The sequence below is a fragment of the Gouania willdenowi genome, chromosome 19 (assembly GCF_900634775.1).
Source record: "Gouania willdenowi chromosome 19, fGouWil2.1, whole genome shotgun sequence".
Lineage (NCBI taxonomy): Eukaryota > Metazoa > Chordata > Actinopteri > Blenniiformes > Gobiesocidae > Gouania > Gouania willdenowi.
In genome coordinates, this window is record NC_041062.1 from 2,627,610 (window position 1) to 2,641,308 (window position 13,699).

General features: G+C 38.1%; 1 protein-coding gene across 5 annotated transcripts in view; it reads right to left on the bottom strand.

Annotated features, from left to right (window-relative positions):
- Positions 1–13,699, bottom strand: part of ankfn1b (ankyrin repeat and fibronectin type III domain containing 1b) — a 150,388-nt gene that overhangs the window by 40,938 nt on the left and 95,751 nt on the right. The gene's annotated exons all lie outside the window — the stretch shown is intronic.

Below are 13,699 nucleotides of genomic sequence, written 5' to 3' on the forward strand. Positions count from 1 at the left end.
AAAGAATAGAATTTCATCTCGTGTACAAAACGCTTCTTTGACCATGTCTCGGGTCACTAGCAACATTTCTTCTTCCTGTTGCTAATCGACTGACTGACAGTATAACACCTAACAGAGGTTTAATCTTTCTCTACAACTTCTTGTGATTATGCTGGTGTTTTTATTTTTTACTTTTAATCACAAGACATTATATCACAACAGAAAACACAAGTTAGTTACAAGAGCTTAAAGCCAGTGTTTTTAATGTGAAGGGTTAGAAGTATAAGTTAGTGTTCTCTGCATGTGAAAACTTTTTTGAACCAATATATTTCATCATTAAAACACAAATTAAAATAATTCATAGTAACACCACAACATTTATCAGAAGGGGAATGCATCTAAAGACAACCTACAATTGATATATTTATTAAGATAAACAGATTGTTGAGAATGTAGGTTCTAGTCCAACAACAACTTCAGGCAAAGCAACTCCAAATGGTTCCTGGTACACAAACTAACCTAATGCTAAACTTCAGGTAAAAACTACACCGTGGGAAGTTGGAAAGGAAAGTAACGCACAGAACAACATTCATCTCGTGGCTAAACCAGCCCTAATTAGGACAGGTGTGTTAATTAGGTAATGATGAAAACCTTGTGAGGAACAGCAGGAGACAGATAGATAGACTGGGAGTAACGAGAAAACACAGTAGGAACCAGACAGAAGGACTTAATAAATCCCATACTGACTGAATAAAACCAAAACTATGAACTCAGCAAACAGCACACCAGAACATTAATGCAAGCAGGAACCAAAGTCTTCTAGTCTCTTTCACTGTGAATAAGTGACACCACACACTTCCCTTTCAATAAAGAACACACAATCAATACACAATCCAACAAACGTAAAGAAATGCACAACACAAGCAACACTGAATAATAAATGAAGCAGCTCCATAATTAAAATATTTTTAAATAATCAATAAAAAAAAAAAAATCACACAAAGTTGCACCTCTAATCATAATGTCACAAGATATTAAAAAAAAAAAGAGTCATTGTTGGACACAAATCAAAGCCATAGATAAAAGGATTGAGTTCACACCAGATTTAACATTGGATAATTTATCAGTTTTCCATTTCTCTTTATTTTGTGACAAACTATTGAAACATATAAAGTAAAATTACTGAAAAAAAAATTCAGTTTTATTATGAGTGACATGTTTTTATTGCTATTCAGAGATACATGTACATGGAAATCCACTGAAACACAAGGGTTATGTTGTTTTTTCACAGTTGCTACCACATCTCACTGATGCGTACACACTGTTTCTTTGACAGCAGCTCTATGACGACAATGCATTGGACTGAACTTAAAAACGTGTTTGAAATGACCTCATGCAACGGTTTATCTTGGAGAACATCAGCTTTGCTGCCTGCGTTCCCACACCTACACCCTCGACTGCTGTTCCCTATTCTAACGCCAACTTTTCCCAAGAGTTGTGTGACCATGGTGAAGGAGAGACATATTTTCCTGTGTGAATCATTCAAACGGGGTGTGGGGAATGGTGGTGGTGGTGGTGAAGAAACTCTTAATTGATCGTATTACGCAAGGCGAGCTTTTCTTCTTCAAGGGCTTTTAATTGAATTAGCATTAATTTGCTCTGCACACAAGATACCGCCGACAACCAATGCAGTTGTTTATTATCCAAAAGTGCCAAAGAACCTCGTTCGTAAAGTTCTGCGTGATAAATCTATGGATTAGATGGCTCTAATATGTTTGGATTGTGACCAATATTGACACTAAGAGTTACTTGTAAAACTTCAAACAAACTTTTGGATCAAACACATGACAGGACATGACCATCGGATGAGAACTTCAATGGCACAACAAAAAAAAACACACAGGATCATGACATCAAAGACTTGGGGGGCCAGTGGACACAGACGAGGACTCAGGGAATCCCTTTGAGGGGTTTAGGGGTAAAGTGCACATGTGAAGCAGGTGGGTCTCAGTAGAGGGGGATCTGCTGGCAACTGGCTGCCCCTTGGCTCTACAAAAGCCTCCATCCTGGCTCCAACCCATGCAGCTGTCCCTGATAACATCATCGCAGCAGGCACACGGCGATGATGCAATTCCCCTGAAAGCCTCCTCAGGATATCCCGGCCAATTATTCTCTCATCAGAATTAAATTTACTTTCTTTTTTAGGTGTTAATTACAGTTATTTTTTCTTTTCTTTTAACAAATGTGAGGCTGAAGAACGAGGCATCGAGTCAAATGTGACCTCGGAGCCAAAACAAACCCCAACATTTGAACATTCTAATCAATGCAATGAGGGAGAAACTTCATACGTTTGCAAAGAAACCTGCTTGGCTTGAGTGGCAACTTTCATGAAGACAAAAATACTTCATAGTTCACTTTAGTGTTTTTTATTGTAAATATGCAATAACAGATACTTTTTGTTCACTTCATTGCAAAGAGATGCAAATCTACCACTAATGTTTTTGCTCATACCAACACTTAAAGAGTAACTAAACCTCAAACCCACTTTTTTCTGCTGAATATAAATGTATTTGGTTATGAAGTAGTGCTGTTGATTGATCCTGGTCCAACTCTCAACATTTTAGTCAAAGTACTGTATTTCAATTTGGTAAAATGTCAGTTACTGCCCTCTATGGGTTGAAACCAGGATATTACAAAAGATTTTTGCTATTGGCCGAGAACAAGATCATGTGACGTTTTGGGACCATCTTGCGTCACAAACTGGGTCTGCGTCCGAATAGTCCCTCCTATCTCCTTTCCTATTCACTGTCCTTAACACCGGAAGTGTTTAAGTGGTGGGCATGATAAGGAGCGTTCCAATTCTCTTTAAGCTGAGGAAAGGAGGCTCAATGCTTCCTTTATAACCTCCTTTAGCCTAGGAAACACTGATACATCCTTTACCAAAGAAGACCACATAATGTTGACCCGCAATTCCTGACCCGAGCGCGGACGGAAACTCAAGATGACCGACAAGGGATCATGTAAATTACCAATGCAATAATATGCCTTGAACAACTTTAAATAATCTAAAACCCATATTTTATTATATGTAAGACATATCAACATAGTTCATATTAGTGAGTGGAAGGTGAGTGTGAGCACCCATTCTCAATGTGACGTTCTTTTAGTTTCACTTTAGTTCCTTGTAGTCTGTGTCTGGCAGTGGGATTGTTACGTCACCTAGTGGAAGTGATGGCCTATTTCTAACTCCTCTCCTAAATCCTTTCCTTAACCCTGTGACGTCATCAACAGGGTTAAGTAAAATGTTAGCCCCACCCCTTTTATAAAAACTATCACCTGTGGGCTCTACAATCTGTGGTGAGTAGATTGGATTGAGAGAAGAGTGAATAGAGAGGTACATTGAGTAATGAGTAGCTAGTTAGCATAGCATAAGTTGTTCATTGAAGATTTTATAGTATAGACTGGGCGTGTCTTAACTGCTCCAGGAGCTCCGCCCATAATCAAGGCATTTTTTTGAATTTCCTTCCTAGTGGCAGTTTAGGAGAAAGCAGGAGTTTAGTTCCTCTTAAAGAAGGGGACTCCAATGTCAGTTTTTTGATAAAATGTCACATTCAATCTGAACAATCTGAACGTCTGCTGGATCGACTGCCATGAAATGTTATATAGGCATTTGTGGTGCTACCAGACAAAATCCACTAACTCTGACTTTTCCGTTGGCACCGTTACAGGGTTGGCATTTTTGTTTTTGCGTGACATGTCTCAATAATAATAGATGGATTGCCATGAAATCCAGTATGCTTTGGATATCCATCGCACCCAGGGGAGGGACACTAATGACTTCTGTGGTTCCTGCTCATTCAGAGAAATTGCCAAACTTCTAAAGGATTGCAATGATTTATCTTCCAGACATCCATTGTTTTCTAACTTTGGATTCTCTGAAGACTTCCTTTCACCCACCACTTGGTTTAGGTCAGTTTTGACAAAAATGTTTAAAACTGCATTGAAGTGAACATAAAAAACAGCCTTAATGAATAAAAAATAAATTATTAGGCCATTAGTTCACTTTTAACATTAGTAGTGTTCTAAAACAATTGATATTGCATGCAAGGCTACCTTGTGTATAGCTGAAAAATAGTATTTTATTATTGTTATTAATTAATTAATTATACATTTTTATTAATGCATAATTAATAGTTAGTTTAATCAGTGGTAAAACTCTTGTTTAGTATAATTTATAGCAGTAAATACGGACGAGAGAAGTCTTAATATAAAAAAAATGATTATTACCAATAAAAAAGACAAAAATGCTCTGGTTTATTTGCATATATTAAAGTCATAATGTTGGTCTGCATGTCAATGGGCTCATGCGCTGTATAAAACTAATCTTTTAGTTCCATTATTATTAATTCTAAGTGTATAATCTAAATGTAAATCTCATTGAAATGTTTTTTTTAAGTGACAATAATTTGACTGTCTGATTTTAAAACAAAAAACAAAAGCTATATTAAAAATCTATTTAGATTTCCATTGAAAAAAAATCCAATCAGAACTAATTTGAACCTGTAGTCTTACAAACATTAATACCATCCCATATAAGGTTGATAAAATGATAATTTAATCTTAAAAAAACACACACACAAAAACTCTAGACTAAAATTACATTGCATTACATTTTAGTCAAAAGACCGCGACTAAAACTAAATCAAAATGTGTAATCAGAATTAACACTGCATTGAAAGCATATTCAAATCTAAAAAGAACAACTGAATACGCCATAACTGTTTTTTGTGCACAATGAAAATCAATAATTCATAATGTTCATTTTACCACTGCATTGCATTTGCATCTAATTTGTAATTTTGAATAACATCACGCGGGCAAAACGGTTGGTCGCCTATTAAACAGAATACTTCAGCCTCCACAGACAAAAACAACACTTCTGTCAGAAAAATGCATTTTCCAAAGAAAATCCTCAAACAAACCCCCCAGAAACGTAATTAATAATAATTCAAAATTACTCATGAACACAATGATTCTTGAAATGTTTGTGACGTGTATGTATGTGTGTTGCTGTAAGACGAAGGGGTGCTTGTTGCCGTGACTGCTGTGTGTCGCTGCCCTGTCACTGACAACAAACCCTGCAGAAATCACACAATCCCACAACCTGCGTCTCACACCTGTCAGCGCTCAGAGACGTCATGTCACCGGGAACTCCCCGGTATGGATGTATAATGTGTGAGAATGTGCACAGGTGAAACATAGAGCAGTCAGGTGTGCAGCCTTTGCTAACGACGTGAAATAAATGAATGATGTGGGAGTAAATACGGAAGAGAGTGTAGCGATGGATGGATGGATATTTGTGTGTGCTACCTGCTGGAACACTGGATTGTGAGTGTGCGTGCCTGTTGCTGCTGTGCGCCGCCGCTGTCCAGTCACCGATGGAGTTGCTCCGTCACTATTGCGTTTCAACGTTAAGTCCTATATTTGGTCCTGGTTTGCTTTCTCACATGATTAAAGACCGCACAATGCTTTGCTTGAGGAAACCAAGACCCACGTTTTACAGAGGACCAGGGTTCGCTTGTTTGCTTTGCACCAGACTTTGAGTGCTCTTTCACACAGCGCAAAACTATCAGAGGAAACGAAGCATTGTGCGGATCAAATAGGCATGTGTGAAAGCACCCTGACTCAAGAGCAGCATCTAAATACACATCTTTATTCTGTTAATTATTGGAAAGAGAAACTACTGAGTGTATAGTACTAAGATATGTGTAGCTTCTCTGATCATGCTGCTTGTTTTTGGTTTTTGTGTGTGTGTGTGATATGAGCTTAAACAGAGAATTCTTTGAGCTATGACTGCAACGCAGTAGACAATCCATCCTAACCACAGGTCTTCTTTCATATCAGTGAGGTGCAGACACGGGAGTAAATTACAAAGAGGACATTTAAATATGTGACCCAGTTTTAACAATCATGTCTTCTTAAAACATCTAATTTAGAGAGACGGTGAAAGGAAACTCAGCACATGACCTATCTCTAGCCAATTAAATGGTAATGGCTTTCCAACATGACACACCTGTGGATATAAGAGCTTTTACATGCATACTAAAGCACCATTTAATGTGTGACCATTCACCCCATTGTGGTTCATTAGGAGAAAAGAAAGGCTTTCAGTGGCTCAATCACAAAGGAGCACAGCCAAGCTTTGAACACGGCTAATTATTCAAAAGGCCTTTTTTTTCTACATGCAATGCAAATCCACATCAATATGTGTGTAAGTCTTACTATATTTGATAGTGGTTCATTCAATATGCATGTACTGTATATGCAATCAGAACAGCTGCTTAAAGTATCAGGTTTTGTGTTTATTTAGCAGGTGATTGTTGCATAATGGCCGATGCTGCAACCACTGGGTTTACTCTTAATAGTCTGACATCATGGTTACAATATCATACACCATGTAAAGCAAACTCATTTTAGTTCAGGGGCCAAATATGGACCTGTTTGATCACAAGTGGGCCACAGAAAGAACAATTTTACCATCTATTGTGCAGTCCCTGCCGGATATTCACTTCAAAAATTTTTGATTTTGTAACCAATTTTTGTGTAATTTAGAGGAATCGTTTGTGAGAAATTGTAAGATTTGTGGAAAAATTTAGTTATTTCCGTAATTTCCAATTATTGCAATTATAATTTGCGTGAAATAAGCAAGAGAAAACTGCAAGTTTCATTAAATTGGCAAATTTGAGTAATTAAAATGTACACAATAATTCATGTTTTCTCACTATCTCCTGCCGGCCAAATTGGATGCTCTAAAGCAGGTTTCTCAAATGGGGGTACGTGTATCCCTAGCGGTACGCAATGGCACTAGAGGGGGGTACTTAAGAGAAAGGAAAGGAAAAATAACAAATGAAAGCATTAAAAATATAGGGTTTTATAATGTTTATTTTAAGTCAAAAATGATAATCACACTGAATATGACCAGCAACACACAAAAAGACAACAAAGACACACTAAATGAGAGAAAAATACACAAGATCACGACAAAATACACAAAAATAACAGAGAAACAACCAAAAACACTCACACTGAGAGAGGACAATTTAAATAATGACAACAACACACAAAAACAACAACAAAACGATGATAGAAATGGTCTTGATTAGAAGAGTCTTGGTCCAATGACAGTAAATTATAAAAACTATAGAAATAAATCTATTCAGGAGGCACTAAATACTGTTTCATTTAGTCATTTACAAAATGAGATTCTTTAAATTGTGTGGCATCTCTCATTCATTCCATCTTTATGATCTATAGTCGTTTTTTCACAGAATTCTGAGCAAAATGTAGTGGTCGGACATAAAGGGGGTACTTTCATTCAAAAGTAATAAAAAGGGGTTAATTTGAGAACCACTGCTCTAAAGGGCCGGATTTGGCCCCCGGGCCTTGAGTTTGACACGTGATATAAAGAAATAACCTTTTAATGCAAAGGAAATGATTCAACTGCTGTTTTATTGCTTTGATAAACAAATCCTAGCAACAACCGCCTCCCATTTGCGCACTAATGATCTAATTGTGGCTCCACGTGCCAAAGACAGGGATTGGTTAACTTCTCATATGCTCATCCATCCACTTCTGTACGAGAAGAAGAAGATGATATTTTAATCTCAGCTACATTCCTTCATCTGCTTGTCTCTGAGTCACACTTGTCATTTCATCTTTCCTCCCCTCACATGTCTCGCCTTTAATAGTTCTTCCCCCCCACCCCACCCCACCCCCGCCCGCCTCCTCTTCAGTTTTCCAGCAAATTGGCATGCACAGGAATTGTCAGTGAAACGGGAACGAGGGAAGAATTCTGGACCTTTTTACACACCTCCCCCCCCCCTTTCTTTGGCTGGCTCCCTGTGGTGTTGGGTTTGATACTGTTCCCTCTGTATCTGCCTTTGATGTGTGGCATAAGGCTGACATGAAAACAGTGAGAATATACCGATGATGGATTTGCAGTTAAATTCAGAGCGAATTGAGCTGACAAGCACGTGGAAGTCAGCTAACTATGAAAGCCTGTATCCGGAGTATCGTGAAAATGATAGATGAAGGGCAAAGGGAACTGGGTTAGAGACAGAGTTTTCTTTCCACTCTCTTTTTGGTTGAAAAGAATGAGATAATCGTAAATGTAATTTGGGGAAAACTGATCTGGGGGGGGGGGTGACTTGCTACCATGCTGTGGAGCTCGGGTATCACATCTGACTCACATATAAAACAAGAGTGAATTCCACCACAGAAATGCAGAGGAAAACTACCACAGTATGAAATCAGACATAACTGTTATCTGGCATTATTGAAAATCCAAGCCCTGGACGATAAAAGGCCACATCCTGGAAATGCATAACATGATGTACTATAACAATGTTAGAATGTTGGGATTTATCCAGTCTAACCTATTAAAGTCTGTGTAAAGCAGAAATACATTTGTGTTAGGAGTTTGTCACACCACATAAACGTGTCATTGACCACTTAGCCAAATTTGAAAGATGAAAAAAATCACTAAGTATATAAAGTTATGTCTGAAAATCATGGAAAAACAAGCACTTCTCTCTGATCTGGAACGCTGGGGGCGTGTCAGTTAGAGGCGTTGGAAACAAAACCGAAAGCGAAGGAAAGTTAAATAAGCTAACGGAGCCGTTACCCTGCACACTGTGGCGTCCAGGAATGATGCACGAGCGACGTGGAGGAAACATGATTGGTTAGCTAGCTGCAAAATGCCGTAAGAGATGCTATCCGGGACTCGAGAGCGAGCGGGAAAACCGCCGAAGCTAAGGCGCTGAATGTTTTTATACGCTTAATGATGGCTCTGTTACGTAACATGGCTATGATTTATGACCCGCCCATTAAATCCAGAACACAGAAATTTGAAACACAGTTTGTGAAGCCTAGCCCCACAATTACGTTCTAAATGGTTGAATGGCTTTTTACATGTTTTAAGGAAATACATTTATGACCTATTTAATGTGTTTAGAAGAAAATGGCTGAATTTGCTTTACACGGACTTTAACCTAATCACTTCCCTCAGAAATCAGTGTTGGCCAATCACCCTGACACGTCACATGACGATGTCCAGCTCAGAGTCTATATTGCTCACTGAATCACCGCATGAAATTCCACATCGGAGTCCAACAGGCATTCACTCCGACTCAGAAATAAAAAAAACAGTGAACGTTAAAAAAAAAAGCAGCATGTGGAACCCCCAGAAACACTGCAAATGCTCACTTTGTGAAAGCCTGTAAGGGCATCGCTTTACAAAGTGCCGTAATGGGCTGTAATTTGGGTGAATATCGATTTCAAATGTGGATTTAGATGGCCAGACCTAGTGAGGGTAAACATTAAACCTCAGTGTGTTTAATGTTTAAATCTCAATGGGTTTAATGTTCAATGCATGCACACACACACACATGCACACACACAGGGCACCCCGCTTCACCCCATCCAACCACAATTGAGAGCGGCGTCTAGATTTCAATCAGGGTTGAGCCAGCAGACTCTGGGGATTATTTGTGCTGGAAAGGAAAAAAGAGAAACGTCTCGGAGAGAAAGAGAGAGAAAGAGAGAGACAGAGGGTGGCATGTGGAGTGCATTTGTAATATTCCAAATTTATATAACTGTTTTATATAAAGGTCGAAAATCTAATCACATCAAAAATGTGAAAACTGTTGCTTCAAATAGAACTAGAATGAACTTTTAATCCCATCATTGACTCATGGCAAATTCAAGCTTTTTTGATCCCCACTGTAAACACACTCTTGTTGACACTGTTGAAAAGGTTCTGCACATTGCATTCTGGGACGTGGAGTCCCAAAGATGGATGCATAGAAGTGTTTTTAGGAGGTGATATGTTTTTAGCAGGAAAAAGTTCTGAACGGATTTAAATGAAACTTGGCTGAGGTTTGCGCCCTCTGAATGCTCTTGTTCTTACTGTGATTTCTTGTGTTTGCCCCCAATAACTCTGCCAAAGTGACTTCCCAACAAATATCTGGTGTTTTCACAGCCTGAAGGGAATACTGGGAACAAACTAGAACAAAAATGGCATCAAGCAAATCACTGTCCTCCTTGTCTGGCGAAGAAACACAAGAAATCACAGTAAGAATGGAGTAAAAACACTTTTTTACCTCCATGAGACTCCATCTCAAAATTTTTGTTCTTTCTATTTATGTCTTCACTCTGTCTTTATCTGATAAAAAAAAAAAGAAATAATAAAAACATTGTCCCTTGCAGCGTTAAGATGGAAATTATTGATACTGAAATGGAGAGAAAACCTGAAGTATTTTCCAGTCAATATGCTTGAATTACCGTAAGTATTGAAAACATTTACACAGAAACAACCAACCTCAATAATCATTTTCAATGATGAAATGAGTCAATGCATTAAATTAAAATGATCAGTAGGTCATACACATTAACCACATTGCTTCTAAATGTTGATTGTGTAATTGAGTTGCTTTGAGGTGTGTCCATTTTGGACATTTTTGAAGGAAAAAGGTTTTATGTGCGTGTAGAAAACGTTTTTTATGGAGCCTGCCAATTAATTATTGCAATATTTCGCAATCATTTGCAATAACTATTTTAAAACAATGCAATACCATCGCAAAATAACGCAACAGTTTTGTGATAAAACGCAATAATAATTGCAATAAAACGCAAGTAGTAGTAGTAGTATTGCAAAATAACGCAATCATGTTTGGGGTAGAGCACGAGAGAGAGAGAGAGAGAGAGAGAGAGAGAGAGAGAGAGCACTTCCGGGTCAAGACTTCGTGGACAGCGTCAAGAGCAGAAACGTGAGTGACGGTTTTAGATCTTTGGGGGAAAAACAAAAATATTGCATTATTTGTTCAGTTGATAATGGGCTCTATTCACCCATGCTCATAAGTCAGAAAAGCCGAGCAGCTGCCCTGTTTTAGGCTGAGTGTTATTCTCCTCCTGTACTTAAGTCAGTCACTGTGTGCATCAATCCCAGTTACGCACTCTAGGTGGATCGACCCTGAAATGTGGGCGTTCCCCTTCAAATCTGGCCTTGCGCGTATTTTCCCGTCTGTTTAAGTTCTTTTCCTCTTACGTTCTTCTGAACCTGGAATAAGTGCAGCGCCCCAAAAAGGTGACACATTATATTGCACTAGAAGTTCGGACTTAGTTACAGTTTAAGCCACACAGACTCATAATTTTGCAAAAGAGACTCAGAAAGAATCTATCCAAAGTGACACTATCACGGGAGGTTGCAGGGGAGTAACACATGCACGCTAAAGGATTAACCACTTCTAGACGGGACAAAATGTCCTTATCCTCCTTATCCTGGGAGGATGGTTTGTGCTGCGTTGCGGAGCTGATCAGCTGTGCACACCCAAGGTGAACGCCTTGGCTGCAGCTTGTTACAATGAAACTCTGACAGCCGTCAGAGTGATTAGACTATTTTAACATGTACAACATAAAGTCACAGTTTGATCCACTACAAGAGTAAATAACAAGTGAAACATTGATGACAGATGTTGATTATGATGATGACTAATGTACGCTGATCATTATTCATTTCTGAATGCAGGAATGTACAAAGTTAATAAAATCAGGCTTTCCACACAAACAAACATTAACGTGTTGTTAGTATGAGGGGAAAAAAGGAGAGATTTTAACTGTGTTTTGGACAGAAGAATGTGTCTGCAGTAATCTGATAAATAATCTGATCAAATCAACCTGTTACATTGTTTATCAACGCAGGCGTTTCAAATTAAAAGTGCGAGTTATCATTTTCACGGATTTCAATGACATTTACAGGCATTGGGAAAACTCCATGTTCCGTGATTTCTAGACAGACCCAAAAAAATGACATCACGGCCCAGCCCGCCTCCTTGGCGCCTTTGGTCAATTTACGGTTATAGATGTGTTTCCAATAGAAATCCATATGAAACTGTCACCAAATGTCTGATTCAACTTGTGTTGGGTCGGCAGAATGACGAGGGTTTCACTTTATCTGCAGAAATCATGAAGAGTAGGTTACATTTTTAGTTCTGAATGAAACTGCATGTCTACAAATGTACATTTCTAGTTATACATTTCTAATACTGTTCCTGTTATAATATTTTTTTGCTATAAATGTACATATTTTTTTGTTTATAAGTTACAGTTTACAGCACATGATACAAATACCTGTATAGTTTACATAAGTTTTAGTTTATTTCTACGTATTTAAAGAATGCATTTCATAGTCTGATAAAAAATGATTTAAATAAAGCTGTTATCAGGGCCATGCCTGGAGCATAGAGTAAATATATGTTAACTGTCCTGAGGCTATGATAACACATGTAGGATATTAGAGATCATGCACAACAACCATAGCTCAGACACATACAAACACATCAACTGCCAATGATTGGATAATAGAGCGTTTGAGGTGGAAGTCATGTACATTTATGTTTGCTCATATTATTTTGTTCTTTTCCTTAACTCAATGTTGACTTGATTTCATTCCCACTCAGTTGGTCGTGTATAAAACTGTCGTTTTGCACTGATTCTGTAGCAGATGTCTCTAATGTGACACGCTAAGGTGGCATTGTGAAAGCCTCTCTCGACTACAGCTGCTTGTCTCTAGGCAACAGATGTCTCTGACTCTAGCACACTGAGTGCTCAATGTGCCTGCACGTAGTGCACATCAAAAACATCAGATATTGCAAAAGATTAAACAATGCACAAAAAAATAGGCACCTCTTTTACTTTAAGCTTCAAACACTTTCACAGAGAGACACAAGCAAACATTTGGGTCAAAAGCAAATCTGTGTACCCTTCGTTCTTTGGTGATTTTGTTTCAAAACCAAATTTAAAAATAGAAAAAAAAAGGTTTTTTTTTTTTGTGTTTCATTAATTTAAAACTAGAAACAGGAAAACAGAAAAACCAAATACTCAAAACACAAGTATATTTCTAATCGGCTTTAAAATCAAAATAATAATGGTAATATGTCATATTGTTTTGTTTTTTTAAAGCGAAGTTGATTCTATATCTACACCGGGAACAATCTATGACCGCATGTGACAACAATTGCAAAAACCACGGCTTCTCAGACAGGGTGGGGGTGGGTGAGTGGTTTGGGGGACTTTTACTCTCAGACAAAAAAAGAGCAACGCATAAGTCACATTACTGATGAGCTGGTGAATAGAAATGTTAATAATACATAAATAAATAAAAATAATTATGTTTCGAAAAAGCACACGATATGTGATTAAAGAAAACAGAGTTGGTGTAATGAATCTACTGGTGCTTCACGTTTCTTCTGATCAATTTCCATGTGTGTTGACGTCTATATACTATGGTATTGTAACGTGCAAAATAAATATATTTAATGCTGTCAAAAAAGCTGTGTAATTGTTTTTGCAAAAGTGTCAAATTGTAGAACTTCTAACAACTATTGTTCCTCACAGTTGATAGTCAGTCACCTGGTTATTTGGATAATATTTGGACCATAACACCATAAAGCTAAACATAAAAGTGAGCAGCTTTTTACGAGCTAAAACATCCAAGGACCGCATGAAAACAGGAGCAGGACCAGAAAACTGCTGAAATAAATCCTAAACAGTCCTATTGTGTGAGGAGACCTGGTCCAGGACATGGGGAGGGAAACCATGGGGGTATTTCATCAAAGTGTTCTTAACAGAGCCAGGCCTAGGGTTTAAACCTGGTTTCAAGCCG